Source organism: Ursus americanus, chromosome 21, assembly GCF_024610735.1.
Source record: "Ursus americanus isolate L20-20 chromosome 21, mUrsAme1.1.p, whole genome shotgun sequence".
Classification (NCBI taxonomy): Eukaryota; Metazoa; Chordata; class Mammalia; order Carnivora; family Ursidae; genus Ursus; species Ursus americanus.
In genome coordinates, this window is record NC_142147.1 from 29,596,443 (window position 1) to 29,612,158 (window position 15,716).

Consider the following 15,716-nt stretch of genomic DNA (forward strand, 5'->3'; position numbering starts at 1 on the left):
GAGCTTGTGTAGCTTGTTTGTGCCTGCTCACGCTTGATCCCACATGCACCGTTTCCAGTTTGTGTTAGCTTTCTGCTGAGCCCAGATAACTAGTGACTTGGTGGATCTGAGAGAACACAGCTCCTTATAGGCAGATTTGCCCACATTTCGTGTCCCAATGTAAGGCACTTCCTCTGTAGCAGGGCTCATAGAGTGTCACGAGATTTTTTTTTTAGAGAGTTGTATATTTCTCTGCTTTAGAGCAGAGTTGCTCCCAAACCTTGATTTTCTGCAGTGTCATGTTCCTATTAAAATCTGCATAGCATCTTTGTCTACCAGTGATACCACGTAGGGTCTGTAGGGTTGTATGTTTCAAGGGGCTGGACTACTTGTCTGCTGTGTAGACCTACTGTAAAACCTGTTCTAGTTCTAGGACCTATTCAAAGCTGGCTGAAGCCATACATATCACCCAATGTTTGGTCACAGATCCATTCCCAAGTGTGGAAAAGGCTGCTTTAGGAACCCAAAAAAGCCTACCAGGGACCATGCTATCTTTTTCATGGTGGGAAATGAGAGATGCAGTGCTTTGTTATTGACTTTGGAGAGAGGTTCCAGCATGCCTTAGATGAGGGGTCAGCACACTTTGTGTAAAATGTTTTAGGCTTGTGGGTCATAGAGTCTCAGCCACAACTCCTCAACTCTGTCATCGTCACATGAGAGCATCCATAGATAATACAACCAAAAAAAAAAAAAAAAAAAATATATATATATATATATATATATATATATATATATATATATATATATATATATAGTTGTCTTCCCACAAAGCTGTGCACAAGGAGGAATTAGGCAAGATTTGAGTCATAGGCCATAGTTTTTTACCTCTACCCTAAAGCCCTAGATTCTTAATAATCGTACCAATTGGGCAGAATAGAATAGTGTGCTCTGCAAGATGTCTAAATGATACAGGTCTCTTCAGACGGCACCATGACACAGAGAGAGGGAGTGTTAACATAGCTTTGGGGCAAGACTGTTGCCCAATCCAGATGACTATGGACTGTTTCTAAATTTCCTTTCTGATAGGTTTGGAAAAGGACACATTTTTCACGTGAGCGTCCACACACTCTGTACCTGAGACCATGGTACTCTGTAGAGACCATGGTACTCTAGCAAAAGTACCAACATCTGGTACAGCAGCTGCATTTGGGGCTCCTGCGATCTACTGCCTCTGTGCCACATAAGGTGACATATTCAAGGTTGAGGAGACTAGGATGTGGGCAGCTTTGGGGGGGCCATTAGTCGGCCTGCAGTATCCCCCCATTGACTGTGATTTCCTCCATCCAAGTGACCTGATGTCCTTCATTCCAGATCCTTCTTGTTTGAACTCTTCTAGAAAGAAATCTATGTTCAGGTGTCCCTTGATGCTTTTATGTGTCAAATGCTGACGAAGTAACTGCTTGTGCCCACATTTCATGAGTTGGGTAAGCAATGCCTGGTCCATTCCTTGACATAAATTTTTCTCACTTTCCTTATGTGGAAGATATGCCAGTCATCAGTGAATCTAGCCAGAGTGCAACCTGGGCTCCTCCCATGGCTCTGGCTTCCTGCCTACCCTTCCCTCCTCCTGAGAAAAGTTTAAAACCACTCATAACTTGATTTACTCAGGGCCTTCATGTTGCCTCTCTGACAATTAGGAGCCCTAACCATTGTTTTTCGAAAAGCCATTAAACTAATACCTGTTTTATCAAGCCATCAGCTAGCAAGACCAGTGTTTTTGTGATTCATTGCATCAGGCCACACTAAATTGTGTTTACTCTTAATAAAATAATTTCTTTATTCCATGTGCTGATATTAGACATGGGTATCTGCCCACTGAACTAACACATCTGCTTCCAAGCTGTTCGTGTGAGAAACTTTCTGATAAGTTATGTTGCTGTGAATGAATTCATATTTTCATTGAAAATAAGCTGTTATAAATGATTCATGTTCCTCTGCATTTTCAACAGGAGCAAATTAATTTTTTAATTGAGCAGTGAAATGACCTGTTCTTCCAAAATACGCATTAAAAGAAGATGGTTACAAATGACCCTGATGATTGAGACTCCTTGTAATAATATTTTTTCATTTGCTTAATATGTGTGACAAACTTTTCTTGGTAGAAATCCATAGCACCAAATAAATTATTATAGAATGGCATCTTCTGGAATAGGATTGTAGTTATATGAAAGAACAGAAGCTAAATGTAATGAGAGCGCCACATTTTATCATAACAAAAATACTCAGGGATTAGGGGCACCTGGGTGGCACAGCGGTTAAGCGTCTGCCTTCGGCTCAGGGCATGATCCCGGCGTTATGGGATCGAGTCCCACATCAGGCTCCTCCGCTGGAAGCCTGCTTCTTCCTCTCTCACTCCCCCTGCTTGTGTTCCCTCTCTCGCTGGCTGTCTCTATCTCTGTCAAATAAATAAATAAAATCTTTAAAAAAAAATACTCAGGGATTAAAACAAATACTGACCAAACTCATTTCAACTTAGAATCTTTATTATTTTTTTTAAAGATTTTATTTATTTATTTATTTGACAGAGATAGAGACAGCCAGCGAGAGAGGGAACACAAGCAGGGGGAGTGGGAGAGGAAGAAGCAGGCTCATAGCAGAGGAGCCTGATGTGGGACTCGATCCCACAACGCGGGGATCACGCCCTGAGCCGAAGGCAGACGCTTAACCGCTGTGCCACCCAGGCGCCCCTCAACTTAGAATCTTTATATTATGAACTATAGTAGTGATGATGCTAATCATAGTTTCTGAACGATATCACATTTTCTGTCTACACATTTATTTTCTACCTGTAATTTGTATAAGAGATAGCAAATCTCTCATCTTTCCTGATGACTTTCTTAGCGGAAATTTAGTGCCTTACCATAGTTGAAATTTCATGATGTATGAAATTGATGTGATGCTAAAATATCTCTAAAAACTTCTTTTAGCAATTTCTGTTGGCTTCTGTTATGAAATTGAAGCTGAACTGCAGAATTTAAGCTGTAAAACATAATATAAACAGAGTCCATCTTATCCTTGAAATCCTTAATTTGAATGGAAATATTTTCTGAGATATTAATAATATTGCACAAGCAAAATTGCTACTAAATCGCCAAAACAAATCATAATTAAACACATGTAACTTTTTTTTTTTTTTTTTGCCATGTGAATGTTTTTCTACTGATGAAGTGGGCCTGGGGAAAGGTATAGAATTTCCCACTGGCTCCCCGACGGCTCAGGGAAACCAAGGCAGACTTCAACCCAATTCCTTCAGCCTTTAGATACCATCCTTTCCCTTAATATCCAAATAAAAATAGTTTGAGCTTCTATCTTGAGATCATAGGAAGTTGGATACTTTAAGTGGGTACTCCCCCCCCAAGATTCCCTGGAGGCCCTCAAAGAATGGTGTCATATTCTACAAACCCATCTTGGTCATTGAAAGTTAATCCAGCCAGCTGCCCACATCGGACCACTACTCTAGTGACCAAACAAAAGTTTAAGCTCAGTAGATGATCTCTGTTGTTCAGGACCAGCTTCTAGCTATAACTACGGTTTTTCCCTTAATTTACCAAATACAGGGAAAACCAGACTGCAGCGTTTCAGAAAAAAATATGGACATCTTGGAAATAATGCAGTAATAAAGTACTAATAATACAGAACAACTAATTCAATTGGATATCAATCATCACAGTTCCTAGAGGCCAATCAGGCCATTCCAGTGAGTTGTCCTCCTTAGTCTTCTGTCCAGCTATTTTCTCACCCAGGGTGGTATGATTTCCTTCCCATTCCCAAAACATAAAGACCACAGCCAAGTGGACAGTTCCTTATCAACACCTGATTTCTTTCTGCCCCAGGATAAACAACATTCATATTATTTGGTGGAAACTTTTACTCAGCCACAAGACAGGGTGTGGTTCCCAAGTCATTGCCAGGACAAATTGCTTGATGGCCAATTTCCTGAAGTACAGAATATCCATCCTTGGAGAGGGCCAGGTGGAGGATTTTGATGTACTGTCTCTGGTCCATTCTATGGACTCCCCATTGGGTTACCATGAACATTCAGCTCATCGTCCACACTCCAAGCCTCATCCCAATAGAGTGTCTACCTGCAACTCCCTGCTTCCCGTTTCGTGGAATAACATCATCGATGAGTCACCTGATTGTCAGAAGCTGATATCAAACCAGGAGGCCCCTTTCATCATAATCCCCATCTGATTGATCACCAAGATTCATCTCTTAAACATCTCATAAACCTATCCCATTCTCTCTTTTTCCACCCTTCCCATTCAAGGTATTGCCATAGTTTGGATAATCCCCTGAAGTGGCTTCCTCAGTTGTCCACATCAGGACCACACCTCCCCCCTCCCAGCCCTTCTCTGCTCTGCAGACCGATTTATCATCTCATACCCTCACTCTTTAGAAGCTTCTCTTTGCTCTGAGGATAGAGGACATGGTGACCGTACAGCCCATATGGGGTATGCTGATTGTCCCAGATTAATTATAAACGTGTCAGATCTCATTATCAAGAATATATTCCATTTTTAATGATAAATTATGTGGCTAACCTAAACAAAATCATGATCTGGCCTCTGCTTCATCTCAGAGATACCCCTGTTTTTGTCCACATACTACTGTCTCAGTTCAGATTCATTTGTTTTCCATTCATCCCCCATCCCCCTTGCATAAAATTTGAGTTTTCTGTTTAAACCCCTTTCTCTTCGAATTACTTACTTAATTCATTTCCGTCATTTTGAGCAGCATGCTTTCAGCAAAGTTTTCCAAGATCTCCATTTCAGTCTCCTACTGGAAAAAACAGCCCTTGTGTGCCTTCGTGAGACTGAGCCCCATGAGATCAAGAGATGCAGCTCTTTGTGTTTCGAACTCAGTCTCGTTACCAAGCAGAGCACCAGGTGCTTAACGGTCGCCCAACAGAGTTAACTGAATACGCACGGATTAAATACAAGATGACTTAGAACTGGTCGTCTTCTGTATACATAGAATCGGAGGGCCGATTTCTGGTGACCCACCCCCGAAGAAAGGAAGACTGCCGCAGGCATGACTGACTATGTTTACCTCCCAGACTGGATCACTAGTCATGTTGAAACACAACTTCTGTTATTACAAAGTAGATTTACTCATCCCCACGCCACTGTACTTGTCAATAAAGCTTCTTGAATCAGCGTCTCATGTAATACTGCGCCATTGCTAAAATCAATCTTCTTTGACTATCTTACAAGCCAACAGCAGAACAAAAGGCAAATGTGTGTGCACGGAAAACTTCGTTCTCTTGTTACAATTCTTACATTATCTGGCTCTGTATCGCTCATTTGCTCTTAATAAAATACATTAGCCTTCACCCTACTTTTCCATATTTCACGAACAGAGTTGCCACAGGCATTTACTTCCGTCCGTTCCATATTAGTCAGGCCATTATGTAGAAGTGAAAGCTACTCGCTCGACAGTTATCTGATATAACGCTGTTGCCTTGCGTCGATGGAAGAGGTACGCAATATGTGGTCAGAACTGCAAACGCTGTTATGAGCCTTGGATTAATTTCAAAGACAAAGGATACAGTTGGAGCATAGTAGCTTAGACTGTGTGTTTGAAATGGAAAAAAATTGGAGGTCTTGGTATTGCAATAACCTTCCATAATTTGCAATTATGTGATTTACATTTTCTAATAGAAAATTTGAGTGTGTTTTGAAGTTTGCCAATTTTTGTTGGGTTTGAAAATTGTTTTACTTGAAATCCACATAGGTTGGAAGAGGGCAGAAGGAGAGAGAGACAGAGAGAGGCAGAAATAGCGAGAGCCTGGGAGAACACTCTTACTAGACTGGATGTTTCCAGTCACTTCCACGCTTTGGTTCTGAGGAGTGGGATGCGGCAGCCCTGCTGTGGCTCACACAGGAGTCCGCGTGGCTCCATTTGAGAGCGACTGTGGCATGAGGATGATTGAGGGTGACTGCTTTCATTTACTTCATTAAAATTGGTCGAAACATAAGACAGTCCTCCAGTTATTTTTTATGCAGCTTGCTGACTATTGTTCTTCTTTTTAAATGGACATTTACTACCTATTTAGAACAATAAAATACCTCAAAGCAAACATTAAGCAAAATGTAGCTTATCTATCACATGCCCAACTCCTCTTGATAGTAATAACCATGAATATAGCGTCCATCACATGGCAAATTCTACATGTTTACAAGTTGCTGTATAGATTCATTTTGTGATCACTACTAAACCGATTTAGAAAGTATCCAATTAGGAAAACCTTAATGAAAGCCAATTACTCAATGCCCTAAATTTGCTAAATTTTATTTTTGAGGTACTGAAATGTGTTTTAAATGGGTCATATTATATACATTAGTACTAAAAATGTCGCCCTTGTTCAATACCGATTTACCCACAATAACACTTACGGGCAATTAACATTTCATTTTGCGTGCTATATTCATCAGTAATTTTCTTTTACTTATTGAAATGTTGAAAGAGTGTAACTACATTTGAAATAAATGCATTTTATTAGTAATCAAGCCGGACCTCCACTCATCAGCAGACCTGGCAGTTTGCATGGGACGATGTGTCCATTCATATATTAGTAGCAACTTTCAGATGGATGAACTCAATTGTTCCAGAAAGGAAACTGACGTCCCAGTTGTGTTTTAAGTTTAATTTGCTGATAACACAAAAAAGGATATGTCCACATGAAAGTACTATGTCTCTATCTTTTTATTTTTATTATTTTTTAAAGACATTATTTATTGAGAGAGAGTGAGAAAGAGAGAGCACGAGAGGGGAAAGGGTCACAGGGAGAAGCAGGCTCCCCGCTTGGGGATGTGGGACTCAATCCTGGGACTCCAGGATCACGACCTGAGCCGAATGCAGTCGCTTAACCAACTGAGCCACCCAGGTGCCCTCTCTTTTTTAAAAAAGTGTTTTTGTTTGAAATCATTTTAGACTTACAGAAAAGTTGTAAAAGTGGTACAGAATCGACATCTACCCTTCGTTAACAAAAATTGGGAAAATCTAGGCAATACCCGTTGGACACTAACCTACAGATTCTACCCAAATTCCTCCAGTGTGCCCCCTACACCCTATTTTTGTTCCGGAATCCTGCCCAGGATCCCCGATTGCACACAGCAACTGAGGTCTTTAATGACCTTCCGTCTGTGATAGTTCCTTAGTCTGTCCTCATCCTTCATGACCTTGACTCTTCTGATTTTTTAAAATAACTGATCATTTCGTAGAATGTCACTCAATATTGGTTTGCCTAGTATTTTCTCATTAAATTGAGTTTAAGCATTTTTTGGCAAGAATAGCACAGAAGAGACGTTGTGTCCTCAGTTCATAATAGCACAGGGTACATGATGTCAGTATGTCTTATTATTTGCAATACAGGCCTCCAGTTCTTGGCTAATGTGGTGTCTGTCACCACTCGGTTTCTCCGTGGTGAAGTTACTTTCAGCGTAGGCTGCTTTCCTGTTTCTCCTTTAATTTTCACCCACTGATTTTAGCATCTCTTAGGGGATCCTGCCTACTACTGTTATCACTGAGGGGTATTCCTTACGATGATCTTGTATTTCCCTCATTCCTTCCCCATTTATTAATTTGAATTTTTGTATAAAAGAACTGCCGGGGTGCCTGGGTGGCTCAGTTGTTTAAGCCTCTGCCTTCGGCTCAGATCATGATCCCAGGATCCTGGAATGGAGCCCTGTGTCAGGCTCCCTGCTCAGCAGGAGTCTGCTTCTCCCTCTTCCTTTGCCCCTCCCCCCCACTCATGCTCTCTCTCTCTCTCTCTCTCTCTCTCAAATAAATAAATAAAATCTTGAAAAAAGAAAACGAACTGCCTGTCACTGCCATTTAATTAGTTATTTATTTATGTGTGTATGGACACATGCATGTTTATTTTACTGGATGAGTTACAATTCACTATATTTACTTCGTTGCTTAGATCATTCCAGATTCGGCCTCCTTGGTGATGGCCCCCACGTGAGGCTCATGGTTGGGCACTGAGTATCACAGGGTCAAATCAGCTGGGTTTTTGTTAAAGAAATTCAAGTATTGATCCTGATATTTAACTAATCACAAACACTTAATCCTCTGTACATTTCTGGGAGAAAAATACCCAATGGAGACAGAATAAATATCGTATTTTTCCGTGTGCCGCATCTTTCTCTCTACACCCCGGCAGTTCTGAGCACAGCTCAGCTCAGTTAGAGTCTGATTCCCCTTCCCCTGTCCTCTATTTGAAGAGGCAGTCTGGGACTTCTCCTTTAACTTGGCTGTCCATACTGCTATTGTCAAAGATAAAGCCAGACGCTAGTTCAGGTGGAAAGGATGGATTTTACTCGGCAATAACCACGGCAGCAAGGGAACGAGGCCAGCGTGAACCGATCCCAGCTCGGATTTGCACCGAAGTGCCAGGGCATTCGTTGTAAAGGGAGGCAAGGGAGTGTGGCGGTGGGGGACTCCATGGTCAGGGGCAGGAAAAATTACCCAGGTGAGTCTGTGCACACGCAGCGAGGCCAGCCGCGTCCGCTCGCTGCCCGGGAGCGAGAGCAGAGCTGATGCGCTACCCCCCTCCTCGGGGCTCAGCTGGAACAAATAGTAAATAATGTTGGCGGCCTTGAGTTGTTTCAGGTGGGCACGTGAAGGGGGCGCTCAGGCCATCTTAAGGGTGTTAGACACCAGGTGAGTGTTCGCTCAGCTCTTCATGGGACGAGGTGGAGGCCTCGTCGGGAAGAGGGAGCCTGGCTAGAAGTTGATCAGGGAGAGAACGTTTGGTACTCTAGCCTTCTCCCTGGGCATCCTCTTGTGGGTGCTCGTCGTTTTGCCCCGACACAAAAATAGCATTGTGATTTTCTTCTGCAGACGCTGATCTCTGAAGTCTCCGAATCTGCTTTTAAGAACCCCTTTTTTGGGGGCACAAAGCTTTCTTCCTCCTCTGCCCGCAGCCCAGCTCTGACCTGTGAGCACGTGTCCAGCACAAAGTGAGGCCCCTGTTATGCCTCTTGCCTACTTGCCCCATAGTAGCTGCAGACCCCACGGTGCCGGGCATTTCCACGGTGTCTCCGAGGGTACAGTGTAGCTTGTGAACCTGAATGTTTAAGGGACCCAGAATATTCCTCTGGATATTTGCAAACACATTTATAGGAGACACCAAATATATATATTCTTTTCTGTAATAGAATATATATACTTGTATATATTCACACAGATCCATTTCTCTATATGTATACATATGTATTTGTGTTCCTGTCTATAGTTGTTTACAGATAGATGCCTGTGTGGCGAAGGTACTCTGAGCATGTATGATTTTTTTTTTTTTTTACGGTGGTCTGAATTATAAGACATTTTTTAAATCTGCTTTGCTAGAAATCCGTAGAGGCAGTTAGATTACCTTCCAAGTGCGATGGTTCAAGGGCACATTGTAAAAATCTGGGTCCATTTGCAGACTCATTTGGCCTGCCATGTCTTAAGAGGGCCTTTCTGTCCCAAAGTAGCTTCATGTGCGTACAGCACATACTCCAAAGCCTTCTCCCCACAGCCTCCCGGAAAATACGTCTCACGAACACTAACACTGCAAGTCACTTTCACTTCCGCTGGTGTAAACGCACTCAGAGGTGCCTGGCCATCCCAAGGGACTCAGTGTACTTGTGAGCTCGGTGTCTCCTAAGTGCTGTGCAAGTGTTCCCACTGCTAGAGAAGCAGTTAGTTGGACAGGAGCAGCAGGCAAAGACCGTGAGGAACAGATGACACGTTAGAAGCCTGAAGGCACAACATCCTGACGTTTCAGCTCTTAACCTCCTGGCCTCATGGCTTCCACCACCCCGGGGCTGGTGGTCTAAGAGCTACGCGTGCAGAGCCTGCACTCTCCTCTTCACCTCTGCCCTGGGGAAACCTCTAGCTGCACTAGCATATCTTTACATTGTGGTTTTGCTCCCCCACCCCCAGCCCGCTTCCCAAATGGCCATGAGAGTTCGTCAAGAACCTTGTAGACCCAAACACCCCCTTCCCAGCCTGTGGGAGGAGTCCCCCAAATGATTGGAAGCATCCTTAAATTAAAGACCACCCCATTCATGACCCAAGACCCCACTCACATAAAAGGAAAAGACCCCTGTAGCCCCAGGCAGGGGTGCCCCTTCTGAGTCTACCCGCTCCCCTTCTTGAGAGTGTACGATCCTTACTAAACTACTCCGGCTATCTTTACTGTAGGGCGGATCCTCACGTAAATCTTCCCTGGGGGAATCCCAAGAACGGAGACCTCCACATAACACACACTCTCCCACCAGTAACAGTACTATTGTGCATTTCATCTCATTCCGAATAATTGACTCATGGATACTATATGGGTAATATAATAAGCTCCACGCATTGTTTAATGTAAATAGGAGAACATTAGTTGTCTTACAACAATCAAAGTGTAAATTCTAAGAATCTTTTCCAAAGCAGCTTCTTGGCAGGACAGGATACAGACACGGGCAAAGGCTAGAGGCGTCCGTGACTTCGGTCCACATTATGTGTTCCATGCAGTAGTTCTCAACATCTAGTGGAAACAACTCATCTCAGCTGTGCATGCCTAGACCCCAAGTCAGGTGATTCTGGTTCAATGTGAGCACAGGAATTTCCATTTTTAATCAACATCTCCCTGCTGGTAGAAGGCTGAAGCAGAGTTGTGGCTTGGGAGCCTTGCCTGGGGTTTGCTCCTGGCCTGGAGGGGTGAGGTGGGAGGGCTGCAGGAAGTGGATCTGGGCTTGCTTATAAGCAGCCCCTACGGCTGGAGGGAGCAGAGCTGGTGAAGGACGATTTCCGGGAGGTGGAGCTGCAGAATCAAGTGGGAAGCTTGGTGAGTCCTCTGGGCTTTCACTCTCAGGAAGACAGAAACACCCAACCTCTGCTTTTGACCTCATCTGGTTCCGTGTTGTGTTTATCGACAGGTAAGTCACCTCCGCATTGATTTCAGAAAAAGGAATAAACTGTAAATGTGCTTTTTCAAAATGCGTACCCACCCGGTAACAGTCACACTACACCTAAGAAAAAGCGAAGAAGACATGAAGGTCTGATTTTTTTTTTTTAATCAATGGCAATTTTCAACCTAATTTTCCTGAGTATAAGTGACTTGTTTATTCCTGGCTGGTGATATGGACGGAAATCATGGGTTCACATGATTTGTGTATGATTTAAATAACTGTTTTGCACGCCTTTTTTTTTTTTTTCATTCTCCTGTTCCTATTTATTTTCAAACTTGAATGAAAGAGACAGTGTAGCATTCAGCTCTCTCTTCAAGCATGGGGTAACTCCTTTGGTTTATGAGCTAATGCCTAGCGTGATGAATAGGCTGATGTTCAATCCAGGTGAGTCTCTTCTGAGCTGTAGAATGTATCAGGATTCCCCAATCCCTGGGAATTAAATACAAGTAACTATAACGTGAATATAAACAAAGATTTTCACCTGGGGATATGGGCATGCTCTCAAAGCGGTATAGTAGCAAAATAGTTTCTGGTTGTAATTAAGAGGTTAAAGTCCAACTACCAACTATGTTTTCCAAACTTATTTGGAAATTTGGCATTTTCGGTAATAGAAAAATTTGCAAGGTTTCTGACTTGTAATTCAATGGTAAGCCTATATACTTGTTAGGCTGCAGATAGAAGAGTCCCCCCTCCCCCTGCCCCCTCAAAACCTCCCCCAAATTCGGGATTTAAAATGCTGTTGCAAAGAACTATTTTAAGATGTAACATTTACACAATACAGATTGAGGCTAGTGATAACTTAGTTCAAAAAACTGGATGCCTATTTGAAAAGGAGGGAAGCAATAGTGAATATATTCCTAGAATTTCGCCGAGTGGTCTGATCATTAGAATCACATGGGAATGTCTTTGGTTGTAATTATTATTTTTATCGCTTGTAATCCTAAAAGCGAAGCATCTTGAAGGCAGAAGATAATTAGATTTGAGACCAACTGGTTTTTAATTGCTCTAGGTCTATCACCATGAAACTCTCCAATAAGCAAGTATGTCTTAAATGCGAAACCAGAGATTGAGAGAGGTGAGCAGGGATGTAGGAAGGCAGAAGATTTGCATAAGCATTATGGTGAAAGCCTTAGGAGATCACCAGAACAAAACAGAAATAGAACAGCTGGGAAATCGTTTGTTGTTAGCTTTGCCTGTTTTTCCCTCAGATCACTGTTTTTGAAGTAGGGTAGAAAAACGAACACAAAAACTTTATATGAAATGCAAAGAGTAAGTGTCCAGAGAAATCTGAAGGGCAAGTTTTCTAGAGCCGCGATTGTCTATTTTAACCTGCACAGAAATCACCAGGGATCTTGTTAAAGCCGTTTCTGATTCAGATGGTCTGGAGTTTACCCTGAGAGTCGGCATTTCTAACAAGCTTCCAGCGAGGCCGGTGTTGCTGAGCCATGGACCACATTTTGAATAGTGAGGTGTCAAACGGAGCATGTGCACGCCCACGAGTGGCTGTATTTTGCAAAACCAGTCAGGGAAGGAACGCAAATATCAGAGAATTATGTTAACCGTCCTCCAATACGGAGAGTTTTACTGAAAGAGTCTGTTGTAAGACTCCGTATCCTTTCTCAGTGGAGAAGCAGGTGTGAGAGGTACAGTTGATCGGGTAGAAACTGGAGGAAAAGAAGATGACGTGCTGAACTATGTGAAGGACTAAAAAAAGTCCATAGGATTTTTAGATCTTGGAAATTTCTAAGTGGAAGGAATTTGGGGGTGGGCTCGTATTGCCATGACGGGACATTTCTGCCGTAGCCTGATTTGCTGAGACAGATTGTCTCTGCTTTGGGGGACAGAATGCAATGAGTTTCCTCAACAAATAACATGTTATGGTGTAAGTATGTAGAAGTCTTTTCAGTGTAAAAGACATTTTCAGACACTTGAGCACTCACTTTTTAAAAACTTTAAATTTTTCTTCCCCAACTACACTCGAGTCTCCATAATAGAGCCCCACCCACCTCACCTGTGGTCAGAAGTTCACGTGGATCCTTACCGGACATCTTTACAAAGGTTCCTTTTTTGTGTGTGTGAGAAAAGTGAAACCTAAAAATTCAGAGGTAAAAATACAGATTTTTAAAGAAGCATTTTTCTAGAGTGAAACAACTAACGCAGGGTCTCAACATGAAGTGACTTTTGTCCCCGTGGTCTCTACTGTGGCAGAAATCCCTGCCATCTGTATAGTCTTTTCCATCTGGGTGTGGCTGGTGGAAGAGTCCTCGAATGGATATTTTTCCTGTGACCTTCCGAAGGCTGGCCGAATAGAAGATTCAGGTAAAGCTGGCTCACCATATCTAAAAGAATTAGGACTTTACAAGCTAACAGGTCATGAGCTAAGACCTGATACTGATGTTAGTGATAGATGATGGGGGGTATGTGGCTGTGTTTGCTGCTAAGCCTACGCCATGCATATATATTCATCAAGTCACAACCCTGCATTACTGCCCAGGAGTATTGTCCTTCCTCGTATCTGTTCATCCCTGGATAAGTCCCATTCTGGTCCTTTACTCCTGGCCACACGGTCTTGGATGCCTTCTGAGTTTTCTTCAGTCTTGACCAGCACTCTGTGTGGCACTTTATCCCCTTGTTTTAAAAGTCCTTTGACTCCCATGGAGATACTTCTTTATTGATTCTATATTCTTGTGCCTCAGTTTTCCACATAATTGTGCTGTCCTGGGGTTCTGGATTTGCGCTGTGTTCTGCCTCTGTTTTCAGGATCTTTTTTTGGCCAACTCCCACTAACCCTGTGTCTTGAATCCTTTTATTGACTATGACAGTGATGCTCAAATTGGGGGGGGGGCGGATTTTAAAAAATTGCAAAGCTTGGGCTGCACTCCAGACATCAAATCAGAATCCTTGGGATGGGACGCATGCATTAGTATTCTTTGTTTTTTGTTTTTTTGTTCTTTTGTCTTAAACTCACTATGAGATACCAGCATACAGCCAAGTATGAGAGCCCATGCTTGAAGGGGTTCTTTCCCGTTACGGGCAAAAGGCATCAGCGTTCTCAGCAGACACATGTGTTGCCCTCTGGAAGCCTGTGGACTAGAGGCAAGGCTGACCACACTGGCTTTCTTACATGGCACTCACCCTGAGCACCGAGCCTGCAGTTTGACTCCTCGGTGGCCGTTTCCAACAGCTCTTGACCTCTGCTGATAGATCCGCCTTCTCTCCTGTTCTTCTTCCAAGTCCTTACCCTCACCCCAGAGAGAAGCTCCAAGTTTTCAGTTGAAATGCTTAAGGGACATTTGGAAAGCGGTTCTCCTAAGGCACTAAAAGAAAATTAAAATCTATCTGACATCTCTGGTCTGCCATTCTCCTTCCAAACTCTTCTCTTCTGTCAAAAATAATCTGCCAAACTTCTAGCCATATTTTGCAACCAAAGGTAGCAGGAACATCCCAGAAAAAAAAAAAAAAAAAAAACCAAATGGTAATCCATTCTCTGCCCACTAGAGTCCATGAAAATAGGATCCTTTTATGAGGCTTTTGCTTAAAGTTACTTTTGTTTTCTATTCGTGTTTATAAGCAAGGGGGAAATAGCCAATTCCGTTTTTCCATATATGCACTTTAGTTCAAATCATTTCTTTGGAAGTTTCGCTACCCCTTCTCAGTGCTCACTGGAAACACCCCTCCTGCACTGAAATGGACTGTCTGACTCTGTTGGACATGAATCTCTTGTGTCTGACTTGTCTTTCTATCTTCAGTGGTTAGCGTCCTAGGAAACTGTCAATGAAGCCTTCTCATAAGCATTTCTACGAACCCTAAATTTGGTTAGGGATTTGCCTCTTCATTCCAATGTATTGCAATAATTACTTAGTGAACATCGTGGGCTGGACACTTGCCGGATTAGCGAGTTGGAGACTTCTGCGTCCCTGGCTTCGTTGCTATGCACCATCTATTAGGTATCTGGCACTAACAGAATGTGATAGATGCTTCATAAACGCGTTTGGCCGAAGGCCAGTAAGAACACAAAAGGTGGGAATGATACTGTGATTCCACCTGTGGCTGTAATTTCCACCAGATCCTGAAGTGCGGATGGGATTTTGACAGAGAGAACATGATGGAAAGGAAGTGAGAGCCTTGGCGCTGAATGGGGAGGCTCTGGGGGCCGGAGCGGCGGGCTGAGTCCATTCCCCTTTCGTCATGTGCAGATGGGGAGAAATTGGATAAATGAAAAGGGAGATTAAAACGGGACAATTTCAGTCAGTGCCTCGGCAGGCTTCTCTCCGAAGGTTGCTTCTGTAGCCGCTGGCAGGTGGCCAGCTTGCTAAGTCCTCTTAAATTGACAGAGAAGCCAGATGAATCTGCACTCTTGGCAGCGCTTGCCTGACAGATGGTCTGGCGCTGGGGGTGTCATCCCGGCAACAACGGCGCACGGCCGGAGCCCGGAGCCTCGCCTCTCCCAGCGCCTGCCCGTGGCAGCAACTAGGATTCCAGCATGTTCTCGCTCACTGTGCTGGAGCGGGGAGAGGTGGCTGCACGTAATAATAAGAGATTGCGTCCACCTCTAACAGGGCAGGTGTTTCTGCTGGAAGGGGGGCTGCGTAAAAAGCTGCTTTCAGGCTGAAGGGGCAAAAATCAGAGAAAGCGTCATCGTTGTGTTTCTCAAAATGCACGCCAGCAAATACACTTAGGACCCAAAAGGAAATGGAAAATGAGTTTCTAAGAACATTCTTTCAGGAG